The following is a 10462-nucleotide window of genomic DNA, read 5'->3' as shown; positions in this document are numbered from 1 at the left end:
CATAATTACCAATTTGCCATCAAGCTGAATACTTAAGTCTTTAGCAAGTTGCATATATTTTGCAAGTACTTTATATGTGAGTCTTTTTTTTTTTTTTTAAGTTGATCTTATTTTGTGATGTTCATACTGCAGAAACGTGCATGCTTGAGCTATAGAGAATCACTTAACTTAATACTGACCTCCCATTTTCTCATTTCAGTCATATAGAAGAGGATCCTCTGTGTTTGCAGGGAAACATGGTTTTATAACCCTGAGAGATCTTTTTCGCTGGGCAGAGAGATACAGATTATCAGAACAAACCACAAAAGATTATGATTGGCTTCAACATTTAGCCAATGATGGTATGACTTATTATTACTTTTAATTTGTGTTCTGCTACATTTATTTAGCTGTATATGTGTAATTGTATTTCTCTGCGATATTAGGCTTCATGCTTCTGGCAGGGAGAGTAAGGAAGCCAGAAGAGGAAGAGGTTATCCTAAAAGTCTTGAAAAAATGCTTCAAGAAGCAGGTAGAACCCCAGCATATCTTCTCCAGAGAAAGTGTGCAAAGACAGCTTGGTAAGTGGAACACCCCATCCCCATCTGTTTTTCTTCAGAATAATTTAACAACATATTTTTATTGAAAAATGTGTTGTAAATGTCTTTACTGGTACAGTATATACAATGCCACACTTAAATCTCTTGTGAGATATCTAACATGCTATTTTTTTTTTTTAGATACTTTATCTATCCAGCAAGATGTTGTGGATTTTAGATTTTCCCACATTGTGTGGACACAAGGAATGAGAAGGTTGGCTGTACTTGTCGGGCGGGCCTTACAGTTTGGGGAGCCAGTACTTCTAGTAGGAGATACAGGGTATGTTTGTTTATACTAATAAAGTTTGTGTTTAAAATTAATTTCATCTGTAACATTTCATGGTAGCCTTTCTCTTTGCAATAACAATACAATACAACTCAATTACAATATATTAAAAAAAAAAAAAAGTTTGTCTTTTGTTATAGTCGTGTACAGTTTGCCAAACTACAGAAACCATGTACAAAAGAAAAACGTTTCTGCAGCCAAAACTCCAGTTTTCATAGTTCCTTGCATGCTTCTATTATTCTTCTTCACAGATTTGTTAATCACAGAATACGCATAGCATTGTGTGAATTGTAATCTTAATTAAAGGAGCGCTGACTATCGGTGCAATAGTATGAGTAGTCAGGGAAAGTAGAGGAAGAAATGTAAAAGACAAACATATTTATATTATAAAATCATTTAAATATTTAACTTAATGTATGTTTGCTTGGAATTACGTTTTCTAACATTTCGATGTGTTTTTGGGTAGATGTGACTTTTGATTCTGTTCTGCAGAGATTCTGCAATCAAAATATACAGATGCAACTTCCTGCATATTTTTTTAATTAAACCCTTGGAAGAAAAAAAAGCTTTTCTAAAAATGAGAACAGAATTAAATTTATCTGAAATAATATCAATAATGCTTTGAGGCTTTCTGTTCTAGATGTGGGAAAACAACCATCTGCCAGCTATTTGCAGCTCTGGCCAATCAAGCATTGCATTGTGTCAACTGCCATCAGCACATGGAAACCTCTGATTTTCTGGGAGGACTGCGTCCCATTCGACAGAGATCAAAAGACAAAGTAAGTCCAGAGTATGGAGGCTATACGTTTACAGTCATTCTCACTTAACTCACTGTTAACATAGTGCCATTTCGCATTTAACTTTTTAGGATGATGTGGAATATTCTAAGCTTTTTGAGTGGCATGATGGACCTCTAGTATTGGCTATGAAAGAAGATGGCTTCTTCTTAATGGATGAAATCTCTTTAGCAGATGATTCTGTATTAGAGAGACTGAACAGGTATGAGGCATTAATTAATAAAAAATCTAATTTTTTTTATTGTGTGTTGAATTACTGTTTAGAACTTGCATAGTTTAAAAAAATTTATAATTCTTATTTGGTGGGTTGTAGTAAGAAGTCTTGTTTAGTGGAATTCATAAGGCCTCAATTTCTCAGCATATTACAAAGCATTGTGTTTGTGACCCCCTTTACTACGTCATGGCAAGAGGCTTCCCTTTTTTTTTCTGGTGGAATTAAAATTTAGCTAAATGTGCTAAATTTAATGAATTTTGGCTGATATTAACAGTGCAGAAATTATAATAATCATAATGGCTTCTTTTTCAGTGTTCTTGAAGTTGAAAAGACCTTGGTGCTGGCTGAGAAAGGAAGTGGTGAAGATGAAACGGAAGAAGTAGAAATTTTAACAGCAGGGAAAAGGTTCAGAATTCTAGCTACAATGAATCCTGGGGGTGACTTTGGCAAAAAGGAGGTAATGGTTTGCAGGAACTAGATCTTGTAAAAGAGTGTATTTGAGCCCCATACATTCAAGTAGTCCCCTTATTTTTCTCCCCCCTGACCTTGTGTAGATTAAGGCTGTTTCTATGAGCACCTCTGCAGTAGTTGTATGCAGTGGATATTATATATTGAGAAATGACCAGCAACACGGAGTCCTATAGTGAAAAATTCAAAAGTGTATTAAAAATGCATGTACATACATGCACAGACCTGAAAAGTTCTATTTTTATTATGATTTTTGTTTGTGTTTCAACGAACATTTTTAATTCCAAATTCAATAATTTTTTTCAGCTCTCACCTGCCCTGCGTAACAGATTCACAGAGATATGGTGCCCACAGGGTAATGACCGTCATGATCTTGCAGAAATTATTAAGCACAATTTGCACACCGGACTGTCACTGGGCTCCTCATATTGTAACGGTAATAGATATTTTTTGACCATTCAATATCAAAGCTTCATAAAGTTAATTTAGTTAATGTTTAATTCATTCTGTTAATCCAGGGTTTACTTATTAGTTATCACCATTGAAAGCTCCAAAATCATGTCCAGTAATTGTCCCAGTTTTTGTTTTGTTGTAGGTGCAGACATAGCTGATCTCATGATGGATTTTATCGAGTGGCTTACAAATCAAGATTTTGGACGTCGTTGTATTTTAAGTGTTAGAGACATATTGTCCTGGGTAAATTTTATGAATGTCATGGTTGGAGATAAGGATGCCATACAAAGTAATGTTCCTGGGGCTGAACTTGATGCCATCACAGCTTTTGTACATGCTGCATGTTTGGTGTATATTGATGGATTAGGGTCAGGTAAGTTGTCTTGTATAAAACATTTTATAAACAGAGAATATTTTACAAGGCAGATGTGTTTATAAAAACTTTTGTTTGAAAAATAAGGAACAACCTTTAGCTCTGCCGAATCAGCCACCTTTGCACGAAAACAGTGCATGCATTTCTTAAGAGAGAAACTGTCTACAATAGTCAACTTGACTGAAGATGTACACCGTGAATTAAAGCTGTACGACCAAGCCACGCAGAGAAAAATATGTTGGCGAGAGAATTGCTTTGGGATTCACCCATTCTATATACCCAAAGGTAAGGCTTTGGAACTTTGAGACTTTTTTAGGTTCCAGAAACTTACACAAATTTTAATCTTGTCTATCACAAGCTGACGCATAGTTAACATAAAATAGAATACTTAGTTTTGAATTGGTAATATAAAACACAAAATGTTATATTTGGAAATTTTGCCACTTTTAAAATGACTGTATTCAAATAATGACCACACTGTAGGCTGAATTAATTGATTCTCTAAAAATCCATAATACTCTTGACAATTTCATTCTTTCATATTGTTTAACCTTTTCAGGTACTTACTTCCAAGGAAATAGCATAACTGATTACGCACTTAATGCTGGAACTACGTCCATGAATGCACAGAGGTTGTTGAGAGCACTGCAACTCAACAAGCCGATTATCTTGGAGGGTTCACCTGGAGTTGGCAAGACTAGTCTTGTCACAGCGTTGGCTAAAGCATCTGGAAACTGTCTTGTTCGCATTAACCTGTCTGAGCAAACGGTACATAAATTTGACAGCTGCGCTGATATAAATTCTGTGGTACTTTTTAAAGGGGTCCCTAAAGCTGTGTTTCTGAATTTACTTGTGCCTTGATAAAAAAGGCCTTAATGTATATAATGTGAGTTCTCCAATAACTCACATTTAATTAATTCTTGATGTAAATGTTCTTTTAGCTGATACAAAGGTTAGATTGGTTCATTAAGTCAAAGTAGCAAAATAACATAACATTTAGATGTGTAATGGCACATTTAGATGTGTAATGTAATTTTCTTCTCTTTGCTGAAGGATGTGACTGATCTCTTTGGCACTGATTTGCCTGTTGAAGGAGGCAAGGGAGGGGAATTTGCCTGGCGTGATGGTCCTCTGCTTTCAGCTTTAAAAGCCGGACATTGGATTGTACTCGATGAAGTATGTTGCTGCCATTCTACAAATTGACTGTTTCTAGTTCATTTTTGCAACCTAGTATAAATGGGCTAAATCACTTGACAATGAATATGCATGTCTGATTCAATGTATAAGGTAAAAAATTTAAAGGCCCCTGGTCATAAAATGCATAACAATATACACATTTACTTAAAATATATAAAAAACGGGGTCTTTATATTTGTAAACTATGAATAAACCAAATGTGCAACATTCTCAACAGATAACTAAGGTTTCACATCCAGTCACAAGTATATTACATAATATATCAGTGCCCAGCCACCACTTGCTAGATGACATGCAAGAAGGGTCACAAAAAGAGAACATAAATTGAAAACTTCTTCTAAAATCAGGTTTTGTGCAATTTAATGACACTTTATCCTTTTACATTGTACATGTGGGCAGAGACGAAAAACTAGGTTTGGCTGTAGTTTATTGGGTAATATTGGAAAAAGGTGAACCTGACATACTTGATTTATTCTGGGCTTAAACATTTCTAACATTGCTCCTATCTAATAGCTGAATCTGGCATCTCAGTCTGTTTTGGAGGGACTAAACGCCTGCTTTGACCATCGTGCTGAGGTGTACATTCCTGAACTTGGAATGAACTTCCAGGTACAGCATGAAAGGACAAAAATATTTGGATGCCAAAACCCATTCCATCAAGGTGGAGGCAGAAAGGGCCTCCCACGCTCTTTCCTAAACAGATTTACACAGGTAAGTCTTAACTTTTTCCATGTACACATATTACTGTATATGTAGTTTTAGGAAGTTTTTTTTTATTTTATTTACATTGTTAATCATATTACATCCTAGCAATTTCTGTTCACTAGAATACTTCTCTAAAATTGGGAATCAACTTTTTGGAATGCATAAATGGCAGCCATGCTAGGGAAAAGTTAAAGGATTTTTGTCTTTTAGTGTCTATAGCTAATGCTTTGATATAAAATCAGGGTTTAAGAATATAGTTCAAAAGTTGTTGTGGTTATTTTTTTGAAAATAGAGCAGAGCTTTAATATGAATTTATTGCTCAGGTTTATGTGGATCAACTTTCATTTGCGGACATGGAGTTCATTGCAGATTCATTATTTCCTTCACTCGGCACAGCCACTATTTCAAAGATGGTTGCTTTCAACAACAAGGTATAGTGGTTTATAATTATATCTATATCTAGGGAATATGTCTAAAAGTGCTTATGAGCAACTTTTAAGTAATGGTCCTAATTTTTCAAGCAAACGCATCTCATTCATTCACAAATCACTTGGTGGAGGACCAGCTGGATATCGGAAATTTTAAATATCAAGTGTACATTACCGTTTGTCCCGCCCCCCCCCCACACATTTACCTGTGTCAGGCACAGAAGTAAGCAGCCGTTTCTCTGTGTCTGATTTAGGAAATATGCCATTGCTGCACAAAACATGGCTAGGTATTTACATTGCCCGCCATAATGTTTGGGACCCAGCAACCAGGGCTGGATTTGGAGTGCACACCCCTAGGCCGCACCGCCCCTTATATTTTGCCGCCCTAGGCCTGGGCCTTTGTGGTCTTGCCTGCAAGACACATTTTCTTTAATTTACCCCCACTGCTCCTCAGTGTAAAATTTTAAATCAAACAATTCAGACGTGATTAAAGTTAATTGCATATATTCCGTTTCATAGTGTAGAAATTACTTTTTATACATCATCTCCCTCATTTTAGGGCACCTTAATATTTGGGACAAAGTAATGGTAGATACATTAAAGCAGTCATGTTTAGTACTTTGTTGCATATTCCTTGCATGCAAGGACTGCTTGAAGTCTGTGATTCATAGACATCACCAGGTGCTGAGTATCTTCTCTGGTGATGCTCTGCCAAGCCTATTCTGCAGCCACCTTAAACTCCTGGTTGTTCCGGGGGTTTGTTTCCTCTTCAGCATATGGAAGGCATGCTCAATTGGATTTAAATTAGTTGACAATGAAGATAAGTGTGCCAGTACCTGTGGCAGCCATACATGCCCAAGCCATAACACTCCCACCACCTTGTTTGACAGATGAGCTAGTATACTTTGGATCTTGGGCAGGCTCTTTTAAGTACTTTTTTTTGCAAACTGTAATCTGTTTACCCTGTTTTTGTGGACAACTACTTGTTTGCATCTTGCAGTGAAGCCTCTGTGTTTCTGTTCATGAAGTCTTTTGTGGATAGTAGTCCAGTGGCGGAACTACCGGGGGAGCGAGCGGGCCAGGGCCCGCACCCCCTCAGGGCCCCCCGGCAACGCCGCACGGCACTGAAATCAACCCGGCAGCATGCCGTACGGAGGGGGCGGGGCCAGACTGCGCATAACGCACCAGTGCCCGCCCCCCTCTAGTAGTCTCTGACAAAGACGTACCTGCCTCCTGAAGAGTGTTGCTAATCTGTTGGACAGGCATTTGAGGATTTTTTTACAATAGTGAGGAATCTTCTGTCATCAGCAGCAATATATTTATGAAGTTACAGAGCTCACCAGTGCATTCTTTGTTTTTAATGATATTTCAAACAGTTGGATTTGGTAATCCTATGGTTAGACCAATGTCCCTAATAGTTTGATTCTTGTTTTTCATTCTCATAATACATAGCTTTCTTGACTTTCACTTGCACATCTTTTCTCCTACTGTTGAACAATAGCAACTACAGTTCAGACTCCAAATGGTAGAAGCAAGCCTAGGTATCTTATCCTTGCACTAATGAAGCAATGCAACACAACTAAACAATCACAAACATTGTGAAGCCAATTGTCCCAAACATTATGGTGCCCTGAAACACTATACAAACAAGTGTTATTTCTACATGGTGGAAACTGAAATATATGCAGATAACTATAATTAATGTCTGGAATGTGCACTTTAATCTAGTCTGAATTGTATGATTTAAACTTTTGCACTGAGGAGCAGAGGGGTAAATCAAAGAAAATGTGGGTTGCAGAATTAATTGTCCCCATCATAAAAAAAACAGTGTGTCTTATCAGACTGGATTGAATGCTTTAAAATGGAACACTACATCCTATGTGTTGTTGTTTTGTTTTTTTTTGTCAGATTGACCAACAAGTTATGATAGAAAAGAACTGGGGTCAAAAGGGAGGACCATGGGAATTTAACCTGCGTGATTTATTTCGTTGGTGTCAACTCATGCTGGAAGACCAAACTCCCGACAGCTATGATCCAGCTCAACATATGTTCCTTATCTATGGAGAAAGGATGAGAACAAAAGACGACCGACAAAAGGTTAATTTTCTTCTTTACAATTCGCTATGGATGTTTCTTAAAAGAACAGTAACACCAAAATGCTATATGGCACAGGTTAAATAGTGGATAACAGATCACACCATTATCTTCTACAGAGCTTATCTGCTATCTGCTGTGTAACCTGAGCCTTTTCTCATTTGACTGGCTACCCCCATTGCACACAGCAACTTATTTATATAAACGGGCAACACAGCAGTTTTACCAGTGCATGGCAACACTGCATTATATTTGTATTACTTTAAAACACTTTCATTTTGTGATGTTACTGTTCCTTTAAAGGAAATTTTCAACCCAAAAGATATTTTTTGCCTAATAAAAGAAAACCTAGTACTAGCCAACTTTGTACATGTAATGCTATTGAAAGCAAGAGATCAGTGAGATAAAGCTCCATCCTCCAGCAAGCAGGACACTTGACAGACAAAGAGGTTATGCCAGGACTACTCCATTTTACCCCTAGCACTTCCTATCTAAGCTCAGTTTAGAACGTGGGCACAATCAAGCCTGGGGTCAACATAATCTCCATACAAGAGAAATGCCTTCTAGATCGCAACCTGTTTCCTGGATGAGACCAGGGATTCTGGCCGGGGAGCAGCCCCGTAAGTAGACCATCCTGATATATTCTGCCTTGTGGAATGATTCAGGATGCCCCGTGCAGCGCAGCCACTCCACCTCCCCGTTTTATGTGGTGCTGACTGAGGTGCACCTGGTGTGAGGTGCGCGGACCAACTGTGGCCAAAAACTACCTTCTATTCTCCCCGCTCCTGATTGATGAGGAGGAGGTGCAATGTCGCCATTGGCTCTCCCAGGTGAAGCAGGTACTGACATCACAGAAGTCTTGCACACCTACGGTTGACCCTCGCAGAAGACAGAAATTACGTCATCTTACTACACCTGCAGTAACAGCAGCATATATGGCTATGGACTCTGGGCACAGTGCTCTCACAGGAGACTGGCGTCCATGGACACAGTCTGCTCCTTCTCTGGACTCAACTAGGGGGATCAGCCAATGAACAAAAAGGTCCCCCTATCGGCTGCATGGCAACTGCATCCCATGGCTTATTAACATAAAAAAAAAGAACTTTCAAGCTTCAAGGGGAAAGTGAAAAGATAATTAGGACTGTTAATGGCACAATAAAGGTCATGTAATTTCAGTCTCACCGTAGTAACTCATATTTGGTGGTTACCCTTGAAGGGATTCAATCCCTAGGATCTGACATATTCTCCAAAGGTAGCTTTAACATTTTATTCCACTAGTCAGGTCAGGTGGAGGCCATTCATGAATTCTGCAGGCAGAGAATATACCCTGTCTGACAAGGGCTTTAGAAGAAGAAGTCTTAGGGATGCATTAACTTTTAGGGCAATGTCAGATGAATAGTCTAGGTGGGGCAACTAATCTCTGGTGGCCACACTCTCCTCCACTAGCACCTCAGTCTGGAACCATGGCAGAAGGTAGGAGAGGAGCACTATTTAGATTTAGCAGCAGTGGCTCAGATCACTTATTTACAGTATAGTGCACCAAATGTCGCTTAAAATTTGCCAGTGGCCAAACTGATCCCCTCAGTCTTGCTCCCCTGGGGAGACATTACTACCCACAGACAACCCCGTTCCTTAAGGAGGTCAGCCCGTAGTCCTTACTCAGGATGGAGATTCTCCCAGTGCCACAACAGATCCTCTGGCACCTCTGTGGGCCATTCAGTTATCCCAGATTCCATTCTAGTATCCCAGATTCCATCGGGAAGGCCTTATCCTCTTGAGGTTTTGAAGCTTGAACCACTCACGGATCAGCCCTCTTTTTAAAAGGTTCCATTCATCTTGAATAACCGATAATCCCATGGCCAATTATTGGTAATTCAAGATGAATGGAACACACCTGAGAGAAAATGCCAGGTCACAAAAACATTTTCATTGGTTGACAAATGGAGTGCCTTTACACTTGTAGATGCTCCGGTCTTAAGGTTGTCCAAGACCACAACCTTACTCGTAACTAAGGTTGCCACATGACCGATGTTTTTGCGGCCTGGCCGGTAGAAATGTTTAATGATCGCATTGTTTCGTATAGGGAAAAACCATAAAAACATAGGATGGCTGGTATTTTTTTCTAGAAAAGGTGGCAACCTTACCCATCACTAGTGTTGCCACCTTTTCTGGAAATAAATTACCAGCCTTCCTATATATATTTATCCTTTTTCCCTATTAATAACATTGGGATCAACCATAATTTTTACTGGCCAGGTGGCAACCATACCTGTCACTGACGTGGCAGCATTTAAGTATCCTACAGATAAACGCTTAGAAGATTTCTTAAAAGCCATATATTCTGCCTCAGGCTCTGCACATCCTAGGCCTAAGTGCTCCCCCTGCTTCCAATGCTCCCAAGGGTGCTCAAGAAGATGCACCAATCAGATTGCTGGTAATCATTGTGGCACCATTCTGACCGCAAATAACCTGATCTCCAAGAGTTGTCGACCACAGCACCCATCCCACTATCCCGCAGAGTCAGACCTGCTGCACCAGGGACCCATACACCACCCCAACTGGAGAAAGCAGGGGTTCTCCAAGAAGGTGGTAACCACTCTTCTGAAAGCAAGGAAACCAGTCTCTATGAAAACCTACCACGGGATCTGGGAGACATATTGGACCTGGTGCCACGACAATGGAACTTCCTTTGAAGTCCTATCTATCCCTGCTATACTCTCATTCTTAGAGAGGGGTCTAGACTTGGGCGTACAACTCCGCTCTCTTTGAGTACAAATATCTGCACTCTGCTCCCTTTTCTTCCAGCACAGGCTGGCCCAGAACAACATAGTCAAATACTTTCTGTAGGGAGTTGCCCATGTATTTGCTC

The sequence above is a fragment of the Xenopus laevis genome, chromosome 5L (genome assembly GCF_017654675.1).
Source record: "Xenopus laevis strain J_2021 chromosome 5L, Xenopus_laevis_v10.1, whole genome shotgun sequence".
Taxonomy (NCBI): Eukaryota; Metazoa; Chordata; class Amphibia; order Anura; family Pipidae; genus Xenopus; species Xenopus laevis.
Note: the sequence above shows the minus strand (reverse complement) of the source record.